General features: G+C 36.4%; 1 protein-coding gene across 1 annotated transcript in view; it reads left to right on the top strand.

Moving 5' to 3' along the window:
* Positions 1-20,437, top strand: part of BCKDHB (branched chain keto acid dehydrogenase E1 subunit beta) — a 123,132-nt gene that overhangs the window by 48,743 nt on the left and 53,952 nt on the right. The window lies entirely within an intron of this gene.

The following is a 20,437-nucleotide window of genomic DNA, read 5'->3' as shown; positions in this document are numbered from 1 at the left end:
TTTTGCTCCCAGCTCAATTGCATATATATTTTTAATTAAACTGAATATACGGTTTTTAATTAAATTGAATGTAGTAGCTCTTTCTGTACTTTAAACTGTCTAAAGTCCTATAAAAAATGTAGTTTGATGTAAATTGGCTAGACTTGAATTGCTGAGGTTTCCCCATGCTTGGTGTCAGTCTTTGGCTGTTTTTTTTTTTTTTTTTTCCTCTTTTTGAGGGGATTGTTTGGGGGTTTACATCTGCTAAAATTATTCATCTGTATCTCAAAGCATGGTCTAATCTGCTGCCTGAGCTGTTTGTTTCCTTGCCCCTTCCAGTCATAATGAGTTGTGTCAGAAGAGCAAAATTGAATTGCTTGGAGAATTGCTTCACTCTTGACGATTCTTTGCAAACTTGATGATCAACTAGTTTGTTTAAATTTAGTTCTTAGATTTCAACTCCCTGGAAAGGTAACAGAGAAATCTTACCTGAAAGGAACCATGAGTTTCTGTGATACTGTTGGAAACGAGAAGATTTGGTATAATTTACTTTATTGTTAATTGTGATTTAAGGTGGGTAAAGTTTAAAATGTATTTTATTCTTGTATTAAAGAGTACTTGAACATATATATATATGTATATTTAATAATTTTCATCTTTTTCTATTTAATGTCTTAAATATTTTGGGATAAGGTTGCTGTTGCTTTAATTGAAGAAAGTAGATAAAGCAGCTGATCAGTGATGTTGATTAGTGATGCTGTGGTCCCATCACCATTCTCTGCATGGTTGTTTGCCAAATCAGATTTTCATCTTTCAGAAGATGCTCAGCTACTGTACCGATACCCATTTAAATACCTCTGAAGATCTGTGCACCTGTTCATTATTGTCACCTGGTGTATTCTCTTTTCTTGGCCTAAAAAGAGGAAAGCTTTTCTCTTTTTCCTTTTAATTTTCCTAGGCACTGAAAAATATAACAATTGAGAATAATGGTATTTGATTCCTGTAGTTCTCTGTCTCTTCCAAACACATACAGCAGGAGAAATTGTTGTTGCAACATCTGTTATTGCTCTTGTTGCTCTTTTCTTTCACTTATCCATTTTCAAGGATGTGTTATATTAATTTCTAGCCCTTGTACTTGAGTTGCTATCTAGCTAAAGCTATAAATGCTGGACCAGAAGGAAGAAAATGAAAGGAAATATTCTGATCTATGGCATCTGTCATTGTTAGTTTGAGGAGAAGGGAAGAAGTGGACTGTAGTGGTAGGATATGCAGGATGGACTAGTGGCATCTGCGAAAAAGGAGGACATTCAATAAGCAGTGCTAGGATGTTGTCACAATTTTGATTCATATCCCCTGATATGAACAGCAGGCTTATGCCTTTACCACGAATCGTCTAACTGTTCTGGAAGTGTTGGGATTTTATGTATTGCCTAGTGAATGTCACCACACTGCTAAGCATGGAGGGAGAACAGGTACTCTTTGCTTTTGGTAAATGTTAGTACAAAATACATTTCCTGCATTCCCTCATTGAGACTCTTCTTTCTCCCCTACCTCTCTACCAGTGTGCTTACCCTTGCACGTGCTTTTGCTGTGAATCAAGATTCTAGCTTGTGAACTAAAAAAGCACACAGTTCCAGTGTTATCTAGTTGTTTTGCAAGCTTAATTAGTTTAAAAAAAAAAAAAGTTTTTTTTTTTTTATTTATAAAATATAATTGCAGCAAAGTCTTCAGGAGGAATTAGTCCAGGTCACTTTCTCTGCTTTTTGAGTATGATAGAATATGAAAGATAATGTATAAGAAGAAAAAGCAGTGGGAGACTGAATTAGTGAAGTACTGGAACATCTTAATCTGATGCAATCTAAAAATAACCATGTTAAGCACTAGAGTAATCTTTATTGCTTTTTAAAACCAGGTGTTAAGTAGGGGATTCATTCATTTGGCCTAAATTCATCAAGAGAGAAGAGTGCCGGTGTTACAACATACTTACAATGATGTCATTTTGAGATTGTGTGATTGAGTTTTTGTTCCACATGAACCATATTTGAGGCACTTGCCTAAACAACGCACTGTTTAAATCGAAGTCACGTTGCTTAGGCCAGTAATGCAGTGTGCCTTGAGTTTCAATAGCACATTGGTTAAGGTCTTGTAGCTTAAAAGTTGTTTATGCTAAGCTTTCTGGTTGAGAAAAACAGTAAATTGTAATTTATAACCACTTGGTTACAGTATATATAATGCTCTTGCTGGAAGTGTGCATTATGATTTCTCCATCCCATGTTTTTTTTAAAAAAAGGCCTTTTTATTAAGTTATTTGGTCTACAAATGACAAAACTGTAAAACCACTCTTTTGGCATGTGGTCAAGGGCTACCGCAAAGTGCTAATCTATGGTATATTATCATCTCTGACATTTGTGGTGTGCTCACTGACATGTCACCTAGACTCTAAAGTTCACAAGAGTGATGTGTTTGAGAGATTGCAAACTTCCTTAAGGAAAAAGGACTTTATTGCAAATGGGAGGAAAAGGGTTTAAGTGGCTTTATTGCAAATGGGAAGATGTTATGAATTTAAAGAGTAAGTGGTGGAGTAAGTGGCTTTCTTTTTACCAGTAAGATAGTTTATTATTTTAAGACTAAAAGCAGAAGCTGAGATATTATTTTTTTTCAACTTTTTGATTTTTTTTTTTTTTTTAATTTGGGTTATCAAGCAGGGAAGACTTGTCTATTAGCTTTCTGTTTGTTAGTGTTGAAGTATTTGCAATATGATGGCACTAAGTGTTGCTCTTTAAAAAGCCCATGGAAACAATTAATTTCTAAGTACCAGCTAGTGTTTTGGTGACATTAGAGATATCTCTTTATGCTATCCTTCTATCCTTTTTTTTTCTTGGCATAGAGCTTAATTATATTTTAAATAATGGATTGACTAGAGGAAAATGTGATTTGAGATCTTAAAAGTACTGTTGGCAGTTTGTGTTTGTATAGTTTTAATTTTATTTTCCAATGAAAGAAAATAAATCTATCAAAGTAATCTATCTAGTCATGTGTAAATTATTCTTTCTACTGAAAAATCAAAATGGATATAAAGTGGTTAATGTACGCGTTAAAGGGTATGTGTAAGTCCAGATTTGAAGAGCATCCTCATGATTGGTTTATTTTTTTGCAGTAGAACTTTAGAGAACTTCTTTGTTTTATTTAATAACATTTGTTTGCACTAATGAAATGCTACAAAATGTAGAGGTTTTCTAAGGGTAATTGCTTGGTAATTGAAATGTATTTCAGGAAAGTAATTGAACAGATAATATATGGAATCTTTGTCATTTCAGACACTATCTTAGTATCATGCTGGGATTTGCTTATTGCAAAAGATAAATTTACATGCATGCTTGATTTTTTGTTATGTCAACCAGTGCTAATTCTTTTTAATGATTGTAATTTTGTTTTTTCTTAAAGCATCATAGAGTTAAGTAGCTTTCTGACCTGTATTTGTAATGCACTATAATAAGATACCATTTTTTTTTTTTTTTGTTTAGTATTTGGGAAAGATCAAAGTAAAGCTCACTGTAAAGTAGAAGTCAGGACTCACATTCCTGTGAGTCTCTCTCCTGTATTCCTTATTATTTTCATCTTTATTTCATTATCACCTAAATTAATGTCAGAATCAATATGGTTGCACAAACTGATTATTCAGCAAAGTACCGAGTGAGGAAATGGTTGTGGTGGAGTGTTGAAGCTTTCACAATGTGCGTTCTTAAAATACTGTGAATCTTGTGTACATCTGCAAGCTTCTAAAGTAATGAAATATGTAGTGGTAATGCAAAAATGATGATCTTTAAATAAAGAAAACATTTTGAACAATCTAAAATTATATACGTTGAAAGACTCAAAGCTTTTGTAACTAAACATCATTAAAAATGCAGGACTATAGAGGAAGAGATTGATTTGCATTAGTCAAGTGCCTTAGTCACAAGTCTTTTCTGACACAAACTTAGGATTTGGCAAGTTACTGGATTTCTTTGTGTCATGGTCTTACTATTAATAAAATATGTATTAATGTGACCTTTTCCCCATGTCATCTAAAGTAAATGCAAGCTCATAGCTGTGGACTTCAAGTAGCTTTTGAAGATTTGGATAGTCTAATTTTCTTCAAGTTACTACAATATAACTATATGGTCCCTCAACCTAATGCTGTTTTTCTCAATTCTGCATGCTAGCTGTTCAATACCTGCTTTACCAATTTCCCTTTCCACAAAGTCTAAGCAACTGTAGCTCTCTAAAGCAATTCCATATTATGCAGAGGCCATACCTGAGAAATTTAGAAACTGATAAACTTGCACATGAAAAGCTTTCATCCAAAACAGCACCAGAGAGTGCATATTTGTTATGGAGCAGTAATTCATGAGCTTCTGTCAAAAGGAGTTGGGAACATTTATGCCATCTTTAAGAAAGGCTTTGCTATAGTGGTTTTCTTTTTTAACTCTGTAAGAAAATGCAAATGTTGTTCAATGCGGGAATATGGAGAGAACACCTACAGCTTTGCTAATTATTGTGCTCCAAGAATGAATCCTGCTTCCCTGGAGACATTTGGCTCAAAGGTCTTGGTGGGATTCAGTGAGGACGCCAATATTTGCAGGGAAGAGCCTATAGCCTTATATAGGCTCTTATAGTCTTAACCTATGTAGTCTTGCTCAGTTGACAAGTTTGAGAGCTATACTTCTTTCAGTGATATGCTTGGAGATGTATAAAAATAGTATTGAGAGGTAATGTTTTACCTTTATTTAAAGCATTGTGGCTATAATCACTCCTCTGGGGAAAAGGGGTTAAATCCAAGTTACTGGATTGAGCAAGAAGCATCAAAAAGATCAAGCTGTAGTAGAAGCACCAGAGTTGTTTCTTTTAAATAGAAGATACTGTTTTGTATGTTATGGTATTTTAATAGAAATTTGAATTTAAAAATTGCTTCACATTACTGAACAGTAATTGTGTTAATGAATTAGGAAAAAAAAAAAAGTAGAAAAATTCTCTGAAATGGAAGCCTGAAGAAAAAAAAATCAATTCTCTAAGATATGCTTAATGGACTTTGGCCTTACTATCAGTCTTCTTTCCATGCAATGCTATGAATATATAGAACTGGATTTCCTTCTTTGCTTTGGATAACATTATCATAAAGAATGGAAAATATTGCATAAGTAATGACGCCTGTTTTGGTACAGATTTATGTTCCATATTTCCTACCTTCTGCCATTCCTTATTCCCCACTTACCCCATTAGGATACTCAGCTCCTTTTTAATGGCTGGCTAGACAAAAAGCAGCAATAAAGTTTGTTGGTGCCTATTGGTTGCTGAAAAATCAGTGGGAAAGTTGGTGCTAAGTGCAGCTTTTCTTTTATTGGGGTGCCAATTTAGATCGCCCTTACCTAGACTGATTTTTACCAAGCTTGCAGGAACTCTAAGACCTTATCTTTAATGATTAAGACTTGCATTTGGCTGCAAAGTGGCTATCAGGAGACTGACAAAAAGACAGAAAAATAAGACCAGGTCACAGAACCCTCATTTCCTTGGCTAACAGGCTGAAAATGAATATAGCTGTACCATGAAAATGACTATTCATTTTGCCATTAGTTGAACTAGGTCAGATAGAGAGAGTTTGTAACTGATAAAGAGTGAAGATAGAAGAAATACAGACTGTTAGATGGTTTTGATTAAGAGGGCACAAAGAATAGAAAAGAGAATAGTAGAATACAGCACTGCAAGAATGAAAATAGAGGAACAAGTTGCTTTAGAAAAATAAATTTAAAGGGGACGAAATAAAGGAGAAAAGGGTATTCAGAAGAATGTTAAAAAAAAAAAAAGGTACAGTAATTTTTAAAACAGTTTTGCAGAACATTGTGTAGACAATGTATCATTCTACTATTGATAACTATTATTTTTGAAAAAGGTCAAAGATGGTGCAGGTGGCATTTTTGACTATCTTGGTCAAATTCATATTTTTCTAAATTATTTTATGATTATTGTGCTTGGGTCTTTCCATCGTATTACCTTGTGTTTCCCATGTAACCTGTGTTAATAATTCAGATGCTAAGCCCTGTGAATCCTAGCTGTGAATGGGTTCAACATCTGCAGTGAAACCAATTCATCTGCCCTGTGATGAGCTGTGTGAATTTAGGCTATCAGAATTGGGGTTAAGTTCAGGAGCTGGAGATGAGGCAGATAATGGATTCCTACATGCTGAAGCTTCTGCTTCTCTTGGAGTTTTAATAAAACATTTTTTTAGAAATGTGGTGGAGTTTTCCAGAATGGCTGTTCAGATTATAAAATGTGCTAGCCTTCAGATTTAGCATACATATTCTGTTTTTCCTTGATGTGAGTCTTTCAAAATTACTTGAAAGACACAGTTGCTGATCTGAGGAATATCAGCAGTGTTTTCTTCTTTCCCCACTTGAAAGACATCTTCACAATGTTTGTTGCTGGCTAGAAACTTACTGATCTGTTTTTCTGCATCTAAGATGTTTCGTGAAGATATGGCAACTACAGAACTCTGACTTAGGGCTGGGCTCATTATTTAAGACTAACTCTGGATCTATGAATGTTTTGAATATCTGAAGACATAGAAAAAAAAAATATATATATATATATATAAACATCCTTAGTCTTGGGTTCAGAAATCTCATTTTAACTTTCAGTTGCTATTTATTTCCATCATAAGGGTAGTTGATGTTATTTGTGAGAACCTTAGAAGCCTTGACTAGATAAGTAGGTTCTGGGGATAGGAATCAGTTTCATAGTGTGTCTTCCTGGTAATAGTTTTAAATGATTTCTGACTTGGAAGAAAAGTCTTTTCAAGCATAGAATGTCTTCCTTGATGAAGGAGACTTATTTTCATGGGATGCTAAGTTCCTGGTGAGAAGTGGAGCAGTACTTCCCTGTTCTGGTTGTGGTGGAAAAGCAAAAACCCTTTGCCTAGTTCTGAAACCTCGCACTCAACGGGTTGGGCTATCAGTTGTTCTGAGTAGTGTGATTAACTTACAGATATATTTTACTTTGTTAATTTTCTTGGAATAATAGAATCACAGAATGGTTTGGTTTGGGAGGGTCCTTAAAGATCATCTAGTTCCAACAATGTTAACCAGTACTGGTCCCAGTACTGACCCCTGAGGAACACCACTCATTACTGATCTCCACCTGGACATTCATCTGTTGACAGCAACTCTGAGTGAGGCAGTTCAGCCAATTGCTTACCAGAATGGTCCATCCATCAAATCCATGTCTCTCCCATTTAAAGACAAGGATGTCATGGGAGACAGCGTCAAAAGATGTTCTCATTCTTTTGGTTCGTCTTCTGTCAGTCTTTCTCTGCAGCTGTAAGAAACATCAGTTTTGTTTTAATCTTTCTATCTGGAAAATAGAGAGCGAGCCGTAATGAATATCAGAGGATATCTTGCATCTGCTTTTGTTCTACCTAGTAGCTTTTACTCACATGCTGCACCTTGTTATTGACTGACAGCCTTTGTATTATGAGCTGTAAGTAAATTGCCACATATTTTGTTAAGTTTTGCATTACATTTTTAATGTAATTGTAAAGATGAAAGAAGCTGGTTCAGATAGCTTTGGCACTTTAAAAATCTTTTTCTAGTGTAAAGTCAAAGCTCTTTATTTTTGCTGAGAATACTCTCACTATTGCTTGTCCTACACGGTTATTTCAATCAGGTTAGAAATCACTGAGTATTTTTTTTTTTTTTGGGGGGGGGGGGGGGGTGGAGGTGGAGGGGAATTAAACCATTATGATGGGCTCAGCAATAAAATTTGTCTGTTATACTTTCTTTCTTGGTAGCCTGATGCACTTTCTCTGTAAAGAAAAAACTACTTGATTTTATTTATTTATTTATTTATTTTAATCTCCAAAGATCTAGTTAATGTCAATGAAAATATTCTGAAGATGCCTGTTCTGTGGGTCATTCCCAGCAGCACTCTATTTAAACTACATGTATAGTACTTTTGCTGCTTGAGGAATACCACTCAAAATTTGTTCCAAATAGACATTGTGTGTGTTCTGGGGCATGGGAAAAACAGTGAATTGGTCAGTTCATTCTTGGATCCTCCAAAATAGTATCAAAATTCATTAGGGAATTCAATGTGGTGTTCAACAGTCATCAATTGCTGATTAATAATGATCATATTCTCAGGGAAGGAACAGTTCGTGCACTTGTGTTCCAGTGAAACACTTCGAGAGGATGTTCTGCACAGAAACTGTAGCATTAGATATGTCCTAACAGGAGATGTGTGAATCTTGCAAAGAGCTGGATTGTCCATGGCAGCTCTTTCAGAACTGGCCAAAATTTCATCTGATTTTCAAGAATAAAAGAATAAATTGCACTGAGCCATTGTTAATATAATTAAATGAAAAATTAAAATATTAAAATAATAAATGGTTAAAATAATATTAAACTATTAAATAATAAATTGTTGAGCCACTGGTCATCCTGATAATTAGCATTAGTAGCCTGACTGTTCTGTGTAATTCAAATGTTTTTTGTTTTTTTTTTTTTTTAAATGTATTGTGATGAAATGCATATATAATGCCTGATTATTTCAGGAGTCTGTGGGACAGCTGAAATTTTCAAAACTTGAGACTGTTAATAAATAATATTGGCGTCATTTCTGAAAGACAGAAGGAGGGCTATCTAATCTATTTAAACATTATTTTTAATAGCCTTATTACTTCTAACACTGAAAATAAATATTAGTTATGAGGATAGAAAAACTGAAGAAGCAAGTTAATTTATCAAGACTGTTTTGTATGTTTAACAGTGTGCTCAAACTGGTAAGGAGGAAAAAAAAACAAAAACAAAACAAAACAGGAAAAGATTTCTGTTCATGAAACCTTGACAAAATGTGGCGATGTCTCAAACTTTGAAGGAGTTTTATAACATGCCCGTGAAGATTTCTTGGATGAACAGGACCTCTTTAGTGGAAAGGATCTCTTTATTGCAACATTTTCCATCTGCATTTGTTTCTGAGACTTCCTAATTTTGCTTCCATGAAATGATGTAAAAAGTAGGCCAGTGGGCAAAGGGAAGGACAAACTTGTCCACAGTGTGTTATTAACAATTGGTCAAGGACTGGTGAAGTTTGGAGGCTGCTGCTGAAGTCCTTATTTTTTGAAACTTTTACTATTAGTCTTATGTTTTAGGTTACACAGTCAGAAAGACTGTTTGAATAGACGTGTCTAATTGTGCTTAAGTAGGCAAGTACAGCTCAAAGCGTTAAGGAATTATGAGCTACAAGTTCACTGGATTCACAAATACTTTCTGTTAGTTTAGTTGACTTTATACTTTAAAAGACTATTTAAGCATTCTGTTCATACTTATTACCCAGAAGACAATGACTGGGTGATTTAGAGACATTTGATTGAGAAAAGCACTTTTTTTTTTTTGCTTATTTCAGTAGTGTTATACAAGTTATATGGGGTCCCCAAAACTCATCAGGGGCTCTTTACACCTAATTTATATGAAACTACTAATTGACACTATTAAGGAAAGCTGTAAGAAATATAGGAATGAGAAAACAAATGAGATGTGAAGAACTGAAGGACAAGAACAAATGAAATCAATATATCTTATATAAAGTGACAGGGATGAGGTGGGTTAGAAGTCAAAAGCAACTTTGAAAATACAAAATCAGTTTTATCTCCTAAATAATTGATTCCAATGTGTACGTAGGAATTGATCTTAAGGATATCAAGAAGTCACACTAGAATCCTAGAAGTAATTTTTCTTTGCTTAGCTCACACTGAATTTGGTTAATATCTTCCTGAATCTTTTTTTTTAGATTAAGCAGAAGAACCTGTTGGCACAAAATGCAACTTTTCTCTATTGTCTCCACATCCATGACCATTAACTGCTTTAGAGCACATAGAGTGGTGGAACGAAAGTGTTACAAGAGTGCTTCTAGCAGGGTTGTTTCACAAGAGTCTAAACTTACTGAAAGGCATTAGAAAGTTAGTCAGTGACAGAGTCCTTTTAATTTAGCTTAGACTCTTCTGTTTAAAAAAAAAACACAAACATTTCAAACCACGTTGGGGTGCACCATGCTGAGTGTCATATCTTTTTTTTCTGTTTTCACGGTCTTAGCTACTCAAATTGCAAGTTGTTTTGGATATGAATTCTCTGCTACTCTGTATTTTTGTGGTGTCTAACCCATTGGGAATCTGTCATAGGCTGTTAGCTTCGCAGGAAGCTTACAAATATTTATGTTGAACAGATCAACCACACCCTGACGATATCTGTGTGATAAAAAGGTCATAAAGTAATCTTAATTATTTTATTATCCACTCTTTTCATTGCTTCTGTGGATGTTCAGCCCAGCTCTGTAGCCAACTCTTCTGATTTTGGTTGCCATTTAATTTTCCAGGTTACTTTGCCTTACTGCTGTGCCTGTTTTCATTCTGTGTTATCTCTACATCACTGTCTTCACACTATAATGTTATGTATTCAGTGCTATGCAGGAAAAAGCCACGTTAGTCTTTCAGGATTGTTTTTGGCATTTATAGTGTAAAATGATACCTATTGGAACAATAAAGCCCTGCTGTGTTGAGGCAGTAAGCTCTATGGTTGCACTAACATTTCTCTCCAAGATGTTTCCTATGTGCATCCAGCTGTGGTCACATTAGTTCTTTATGCACTGTTCCTGCATGCATACATTTTAAACTGGGGAAAAAGATCTACCCTGATGTGGATTTCAAAGTGGTGAGGTTTAACCAGGGCATTTTGCAACTTCAGCATAATACTGTGAACTCTGCAGTCCTGGGTACACTGAACCCTGTCCCTGGGACACTGAAAAAGCCTGGCTCCATCCTGTTTGCACCCTCCCTTCAGGTGTTTCTACACACTGATAAAATCTCTCCGAGCTTTCTCTTCTGCAGGCTGAACAGTCCCAGCTCTCTCAGCCTTTCCTCATAGCAGAGGTACAGTGTGTTCTATATAACACAGCTTATCTCTCACCTCTGTGTTAGACAAGGGCATTTTTTTTATAAATTTAGTTTTAGTACCAACTTTGTCTTTCCTATTTGTTGTTTATTTGTATGGCTTGTCAGAAGTAACAAAATCATTGCGTCTTAGGTGAATGGGCACAGTTTAAAGGGTATAAATGGTTACGTAACTAAATGGGTCAAACTTTTGTATCAATACTGATTCCATTTGTAAATGTTCTTATTAAAAGGAGACAGTCAGATCCATTGCTTGGAAAATGTACATCCACACAGGAAGGGAATGTACTTCCACATGCTGGGACAGCAATTTAAGTCGTTGCAAGGACCTCACTTGAGGTTAGAGGCAGTAAAAACTTCAACAGCTTAATGCACTGCTATTTGAGGTAAGGACATTCTGGGGTTCGTAGCATCATACTTCCTGGGAATTGTTTTTATTCTGCCATAAGAGGCTATGTAGATTTCAAGAGGAACACAGTTGTTTAAGTAAAGCTGGTAAGAGAACTGGGAATTAGTCATTGGACATCATTTATTTTTAGACAACTCAGAAGATATTTATGCTGAATGTCAGAACAAATTGTGAATGATGACTCCTGAGCAAAACGTTTTTGTTGCTTTGACACTCTGAGTTTGAGCTATTCATCTTGGGCTTCAAACAAATTTTTACTTCTTTTACTCTTGTCTCAGAGATCAATGTAATACTTTCGTTTCAGTTGGGAACAAAGAAAATATATAGACATGTGCATCTACATGCAGATAGCTAGATATGCTTATAAAAACTGTCAAAGTGCAGAGGAGTCGTTAACTTTTTTTTTGAAAGCTTGGTCGGCCATCTAGCAGTATTTGTATTAACAGGAACACTTTTCATTCAGTTTGCATTCATTGTTCACTGTAGAAAAAAGAATCAAAACATCAGCATTCTACCTATTAGGGTCATTTTTTCTCTCTACTCAGAGTCAGAGGTTCTAGAGAATTGCCTGAAAATAGGTTTCAAGAATAATTGCAAGCCTATTAACTTGTTTCTTCCAGGTTGTTGAATATAATATAGAATTCCTGTACTGAATGTACAGCTAGATTTCTTGAGCACCAGCTGGAAACCTTGGAAGTGATTTTATTCATAACCTTCCTCACAATTGAAACAGGGCTCTGGCAAATGATGCAAATGTATGAGAAGAATGTATGTTAAGAACATTTGAAGAAAAAAAAAGTTTTACTTTCTTTGGGGCAGTGGAGTTATGGAAAAGGGTGTGGTGTGTGTGTGTGTGTGCATACAGTGTGTATACCTCTATACGGAATTTTATCAAATGGTAAGCCTTACAGACCTATAATTATGACTATTACGTCTCTTCTTTGTTTAGCATATCTGTATGATTTCATTTGAAATCATTTAAAATCCACATTCCTGTGGACACAGATCCATATTAATAATGTTGTTTTACTGTATCATCAGAACTTTTTTTTTTTTTCCAGAGAACAGTATTTGTAATATAAAGTCTTTCTTGATACTTAAGGTTATTCTTAAATGTAGTGCTAAGGGAAGGTCAAAGATCAGAGTTGTGGTGGACAGGTGGCTACAAATAAAAGTAGGTTTGAGTTTTCTTTCTTTCCCCATCTTGCTGTTAATGCTCCCTCCTGCTTCTGCCTTTGCTGTTGTCAAAAATGCATTCCAACCTTTTCCAGCAATCCAAATTGCTTGGTCCTTTCCCTGCCTTTGAGCTGTCATTAGGATTTTAATCTGAGTATATTGTGCTGATACCACTGAGATGGTGGAAGTAGATTCCAGGCTGAAGTACAGCAAGACTGACTTGTTAGGGAGAACAGATTGAAATTGGTCCTGAAAAATTAATTTAAATTCATTCTGGGAGCTTTATTCCTTATTAGAAGTCAATATTTGAATGCACAGTAATAACTTCTGAAAGACCTCAACAGACAGTATGACAGCTGTCTACAATATCTAGTATGTGTTTTGATAATTTTTTCCATGTAGCACTAATCATTTGGTTTTAGATAAAACAGCTCATTATGATATGTGGAGTTGTAATGCATTATGCTTTTAGATCTTTGTCTATTTTCTGTAGTAGCTGATCATTTACTCTCATTTGAAACAAATTGGCAAGAGGTTAGACTACAAACTTTTTTTTTTTTTAGTTTTAATTTTTGGGGGTTTATTTTCATCTTTCATTTCACACAAGGCAGGTGAGGGTGTAATAATTATGTCACAGGAGGGCTGTGCAGCAGGACAGCCTCTTTGCCCCAGTGTGATAAGGATGCCTGCTGTGTTTAACATAGTACAGGGCTGTTCTCAGTTCCTTCCTTCACATCCCCACTTGTTTTCTGTAAATGCCATGCTTCTAAGGACCATGTTCTATTCATGCTCTTTGCAGTCTGGGAGGCTAATGGACGGGATTGTCCTCACCGTGTAAATTGCAAATTGGACCTGGTTTTCCTTGCCATGTAAATTTCTTACTGCAGCTCCTTCCATTTTGGGGGAACTTATTCTGTGTTGCAGCAGCTGGTGGTAGCTCTGAGCTCTGCCCAGACCCCAGCCGGTGCCAGCAGCAGCTGCTGTGCCACCTGCAGAGATGCCGGCCTCTCGGTCAGAATCACAGAATCACAGAATTTCTAGGTTGGAAGAGACCTCAAGATCATCGAGTCCAACCTCTAACCTAACACTAACAGTCCCCACTAAACCATATCCCTAAGCTCTACATCTAAACGTCTTTTGAAGACTTCCAAGGATGGTGACTCCACCACCTCCCTGGGCAGCCTGTTCCAATGCCTCACAACCCTTTCAGTAAAGAAGTTCTTCCTAACATCTAACCTAAAACTCCCCTGGCGCAACTTTAGCCCGTTCCCCCTCGTCCTGTCACCAGGCACGTGGGAGAACAGGCCAACCCCCACCTCTCTACAGCCTCCTTTAAGGTATCTGTAGAGAGCGATAAGGTCGCCCCTGAGCCTCCTCTTCTCCAGGCTGAACAAGCCCAGCTCCCTCAGCCGCTCCTCGTAGGACTTGTTCTCCAGGCCCCTCACCAGCTTCGTCGCCCTTCTCTGGACCCGCTCAAGCACCTCGATGTCCTTCTTGTAGCGAGGGGCCCAAAACTGAACACAGTACTCGAGGTGCGGCCTCACCTCTGCTGCGCGAGCTCAACAAGCAGGCAGGAATGGATTAAAAGCCTCTGTTTTGTTTAACTACTAGCAGGAAGATAAGGATTTGCGCTCTGCTAATATAGATCAGTTAAAATGACTGGCAATGCTTCAGCTATTGATGTGAAGTTAAAAAGAAATTGGATTTTCTTTTTTGTTCCCTGCTGTTTGTTAATCAGCAGTCTCGCCTATTACAGAGCTTCACGTTTTTTCATTTTATTGTTTGGAAAGACTTTGTTAAAGATTTCTCTCTGATAGCCTTCCTGAATGATGGAATAAGAATGACATTTTCGCTTTTCCAAGTGGTTTTATCCCTTGATCTACTTACATTGCTGCCAATGTACAGCTAGGATTGTCTGCTATATTATTGCTCTACTCGGACATGTGTGTTGATTTTTCTTACACTAGACTTATGAATCTATACAAAATGTGTGTAAGCCAGACTGTCTCATGGCTTGGGGCTTGAAATTAGATTATCTTTAAGTTCCTCTTCCAACCCAAACTATTCTATGATTCCCTGATTACCAGTAGTTGAGAAATCTTATCCATATTTTGGGCTGTTAAGCTGTATGTGATGAAATAAAATATTTATTGCATGTCATTTGTTCATCTTTGCATCTTGATTTTACTGATGAATAAGTTTCAGTTAACTTGGGAGTGTAGTGTAGATATAATACAGTAGATCTGAAGGCTTGCTTTCACTTTTCATCTGGGTATTTAGTGCTGTTGAAAATCAGACTATATGATATCTTCTTTTAATTTGGATTAATTTCATATTTTTTTTCTTCAAGAATTATTTTTGAAGCTTTAAAGAGCGCATACAATTTTTTGCTTTAACTACTTCTTGGAGAAGGTAGTTCTGTGGAACTGATAGCTGTAATTCGCAAACTGGATCTTGATCATTAGTAAGTTCGAGGGTTTTGTACCTCCAGGCTTCTTGGGACACATCCTGTTCCTATTCTTTTTCATTCCTTCTTCCTGTACTATGGTAAAAGAGTGCTTGAGGATCTATTTGTTTGACTTTCCAGAGATCCTACAGCTCCAGCATGGTGTCTGGAAATTGGGGACATAATTACTGCATTTGTTAAGATTGTTGATATATCACATGCACCAATAATAGTTCTTTATATCTGGGATGCACTGGACTTAGTGTCATGGTGTTGATCTGTGCGTGTACATAGTAAACATAATCCTCAGTGTTTCATCTGGCAGGATATGTTGTACATTTCTCTCCGGGAAATGCTGAATAGAAACCTGAGATCTTATTTCTATCCCTGTGCTTATGAATTCAGTACAACGAATACAGCAATACAATTTCATTTGTTATTGAAACATTGAAAGAAAAGTAGAAATTAGGGGATCTGGGGAAAGTAGCTTCCATCAGGTTTTACCGTTTCTAAGAACAAATTCATTAAAGCTGACCTAAAAATGTAAAAGGAACAAAGTTTTTCAAGGCATTTATTGAAATTTTACCAAGGGTGTTTTTTCTTTTATTTAAGCTTCCATATTCTGGCTGGTTTTCAGTAAAGACACATATCTACTAATGTTGATTTATATGTAATTTTATAATTGTTTGCATACATGTTCATTGAAAATGAGATATAATATTTCCGTGCTTCTGCCAGCTTCATTGAAATCATTTTGGAAAGCTAGTTTTTAAATTATGCAGAAAATTTGTACAGTCTATAAAGAACAAGATCAAAAGTATGCAGAACTTTAAACGGGAGAGTGAACATCAAAAAAAATTATATAAGAGATGGAAAATCTTTTTCCGAGAACAAGTTTACAGAAATAGACAGCTTGCCAGTGTGATAAAATAACAGACATATATAATCTAATACTGGCTTTGATCATTTCTTTAAAGGCAATTGCTGTGTTAGTGAAGCAGCTGGTGACAGTGGAAATAGCACTGTTACTGTGGGCATAGAGTAATAGCGTAAAATACAGTTGACCATCAAGCTCGTTTTGGTTTAAGTCAGCTTTCCCATGAGTAAGGGCACAGCATGTTACTGGTAATGTCTGCACTTAGATTTCAAAGCGCTTGGAAGCATCAGGCGTGTATTATTTTATTCTGTCATCAGTGCCTGTAGGAGAGGAGAAAGCAGCCAAGATGACGAACTGAGAATTGAATAGAAAAGTGATTATGGAAACTCTTGGATAAAGAGTGCGGTGAGGGAGGTTGAAAATAATTTGCTAAGCTGCTTCACTGCAAAAACATTGGGCGGCTGTTCAGAAAACCTTCAGTGTGCAACCTGAAAGCTTCAGTCTGGCAAAGGTGTTAGAGGGTGGTTGGGGGATCATGCCGCTAGCCTCGTGCTCTGGAGAAACCTGAACTGTTGTGTTAAACTGCTGTTGTGTTAAACCTGATGTAAAGCAGTTCTGACAGGGAAACTGAGGTGAAAATCTGTATTTAGTATGTGTGTTTGTTCTTGTTTTAGGGTTAATGTAGTAATTGAAAGCCCTAGCATCTTTTCTCCAATGCCGAGCTGCAGCACAGGTGACAGTGGTGTGAGGGCCTGTGCATGGAGCGTCACTGACTGGGCCTCAGTGGAAGCACTGCTGAAGTGTGCTGGGCTGCTTCTGGAAGAGGTGACCCTGATGCCACATCTCTCCGGTGGTGCTTGCTGCTAACTGTAAAATACTGCAGGACAAACCAATTTATCTCCTGAAACTGGCTCTCCCCACAGCCCCATAAGTGCTTGAGGAGATGCCAGGATGGGAACTTGAGGTGTTGGGTAGGACAGGAGCCCTCCCTTCTGGGAGCAACCAGGGTGACATCAGCTGGACTCAGCTCTGAAGAAAACACAGAATGACTGAGACCCCTGCTCTCTTAAATCCCTGGATATTTCTTCTGACTTTCCTCTGTGGATCATTCCTAAAGCTAACAAACAAAACTTTCCATTTTCATTTAATTTGAGACAGAAGATACCTACAATTACACTTAGCATCCTCAAAAGTCTCTCTGGAATTTAAAGATCAGCTAGCAACAACTTCTGGTTATGAGTGTAAAGAAGAAACGTTTTATATCAGTGCCAGTCTCCTAAGCCACACTGTATTCTTTGAAGATGCATTTTTAAAGTACTCTGTGTGAGCTGCATTATGTGCGTACATTTAAACCTTTGAATCCCTCAGTGATGTAGGACTAAGTGTAAAGACTGGTATTTCAAAAGACAGTGAGCTATTGGGGAAATGGAGAAGTGTCAAGCCCTTCTAGGAATGTAAAAGGTATTGGTATGAGGGGACAAAATACTTCATTCCTTGAAAGACAGCCTGTTTCTCTAGCTAATCCAAATGAAAAATACACTCCAACTATCTGCCTTCTTAAAAGGTGACAAACCAGTAGAATTCTGTGATGACCAGTTTGCTACACCGTGCGGATTTATCTATCCACCGCTTTCTTCAGCTTTTATGCCAGTGGTATTTCCAATTTGGTTTGAAAGGTGAGGACCCCATTAGCTGATGTCTACCGCACCGTAGACAAAGTTGTTTGATAAAATATTTGGACTGCAAAATGCTCTTCTGAATGTTGGGTTTTGGTTACCCTGGAGGTTGAGTGCCTGACTCGTTTGATCTGACAAGGAGTAATGCTTTGTAGCTTAATTTAAAAATGAAATTAATGTTTTATAGAAGAGCTTTGATATCTGCAAACAGTCATTAACAATTCATGTCCTCTGTGCTCTATAGCTTGTAGAGCAGATACTTGTGAGATTTTCTGTTTTAACTCATTAACTTCTTTATTTCCAGGAAATAAGATTTTAATTTCTACATCTTCATATGGAATTTTATAACTTAGCCATTCTAGAACACTGCCAATGTAGAAAAAGTATATACATGCATATAAAATTTTTGCTTTATAAAAAAATATTAACATCTGTTGCAACTGTTTGCAGTTATTGTTATATGGTACTGTAGTCTTTGGTAGAGAAAACAATATAATTAAAATGAAGAGGACAGAGACCCATTACCTTTGCTGAACTAAAGTATTTTTTGACCAGTAATTCATTAATTATCTGATGCATTACAGAGCTGTTTTTCTTTTAAAACAAAAACAAACAAAATAAAACAACAACAACAACAAACAACTCCACTCTCCAAATTGTGTACCGAAACAATTTGGAGGAATGATCTACAAAACCATGAAAAAAATAGCTTAGAAAAAACAAGTAGGGAGAAATAACTTAGAAATACATGATCAACAATGAGAAGTTGCTTGAGAACTTTAGTAGGTGCTCACAAAACAAATCAACATAGCTGAGAAGTAAGGCAGTAGGGCTGCCCTGACTTAAATTGTATTGTTTTGAAGGGCAATGTTAATGAATGGTCATAATAAAGTCACTGAGATCCTGCATAGTGTGATTTTTTTTTGCTTGTTTTTTAACCTGTTTAGTATTTTTATCAAAGATATGGAAAACATTTAAAACCATTACTGATTAAAAAGAAAAATGTTGGAGGTAGGAAGCCGTTGGAGAAATAGACACTCGATCACTGATAAAGAGAAGTTGGATTCATTGACTGGGCTGGGTTCAGGCTCATGTTATGTTTTTCAGCATATCCAAATATAATTTTACATCTTGAAATAATGAATGCAGACTATTATTCCCTCTTTACTCCAGAAAGCAATTATTTGTTAGAGGCAAAAAATATTGTTTCCCAAGAACGGGGAATCACAGTTGTCAGTTGAAACTGGACTCATGGGGTTATGCTTTGGCCAAAAGGCCTTATGCATCCAAGAACCGCAGTGCCGAGGTTACATTGCCTCTGTGTTTGGTGTTGCTCTGCAAAAGGCTGGAATGCTGGTTTGAGATGGGCGTAGGACACTGAAAACTGGAGATGATTTAGGGAAGGGCTGTAAGAATGATGAAGGAACTGGAAGTGTGCTATATGATGAAAGATTTAAAGCTCAGTCTGCTTAGTTTAGCAAAAGTGTGGGTAGGAGATGATTTGATCACAATCTTAACATGTTCGTGTGGGGAGTAGAAATGTGATAATAGATAGCTTCTCCTAGAAGATGATAGATAGCAAACAGAAGGAAAATAAGAACCAGCAGCTTGAAGTTGAACTCAGCCAAACTGTTTTAGAAATAAGGTGCAAGTTTTTACCAGGGAAAGCAGTTAAACATTGGAACAGCTTAGCAATAGCTGCGATGCGTTTGCAAACACTGGAAATGCCATAATTAACATTGCATGTCTTTCTGAAAGATGCACAGTGTTTTAGGAACAAGTGTGAAACTTCAAACAAAAATTAATACAGCAGAGCCTGTAATAGTCGGGAATTGGAATGCTTGGATCTTTCCTTAAAATCCAGGTTGATACAATAATGTAATACAGCGTAATTATTAACATCTGCTCATTTTGGTTCTGTTTTAACATATAGAATAATTTTAAAGGTATTTCTATATGGCACAATGTGCTGCAGGTATCCATGCTGGCATGGAGCAATCTGGGTTTGGTACCAAGGGCCTCCAAGCTTTGCTAGCGTGGTTGCCTGACAGGTACTTTTTATTTTACCTGACATGCTAATTTTAATGATAGCTTGTAATGTTTCAAAGTGTGTATTTCTCAGAATAGATATATGCAAAAGAATAAATATCTTCATTTAAAATAAGAGGATTCTCAAAACAAACAAGCAAAAAGCACACAATAAAAAAAACACCAAACTTGTAAATTGATTAGTCATATCAGTTTTATCATAACAAATTTGAACTGGAGTGTTTATTTTTTTTGAGCTGTTGTTTTGGTGTATTTGACAGGTTTGTAGTGCATTTAATGTCTCTGCTCTTTAGCTATGAGTTTCCAGTGCAGGTATAATAAATACGGGAAATATCCTACCTCACTTTCCAACTGTTGGAATGCCTTTTCCTGTCTTGCTTAGATCTGAATGTTGTCAGGCTCCTCCATAGTACAGTATATGGTTCATATAGCTTATTGGCTTGTGATCTGCCAGTACCTTTGTGGACAAGCTACTTAAAGCATATGAGCTGCCTTAGAAAAGAGAAAGGATTAGGAAAATACTGAGTTCATAACGAAAATGGAATTATTAAGACATAGCCTTTATATATTCTATAAAGTAGATAGCCTGGAGCTGCCCCACTGGAGAAGTTCATATCTTTAAGAAAAGTTGAGTTGATAGCTACCAGTATCTTGGGCTTTCCTTCTTGATGACTACTGGTATGCTAACAGTACACTGTAGAATTATATTTAAAAATATGTCTCTAACTGTCCTGTCATTGAAAGATTACTATGCAACAACCTTTTGATGTCGTTCCCCCCCCCAATATGTAAATCTAGAAGTTCATGGAACTTTTTTATCCACTTTATGAAATGGTAAAATGTTTATTAT

The sequence above is a fragment of the Anas acuta genome, chromosome 3, assembly GCF_963932015.1.
Source record: "Anas acuta chromosome 3, bAnaAcu1.1, whole genome shotgun sequence".
Lineage (NCBI taxonomy): Eukaryota > Metazoa > Chordata > Aves > Anseriformes > Anatidae > Anas > Anas acuta.
Note: the sequence above shows the minus strand (reverse complement) of the source record. Positions and strands in the feature narration are given on the sequence as shown.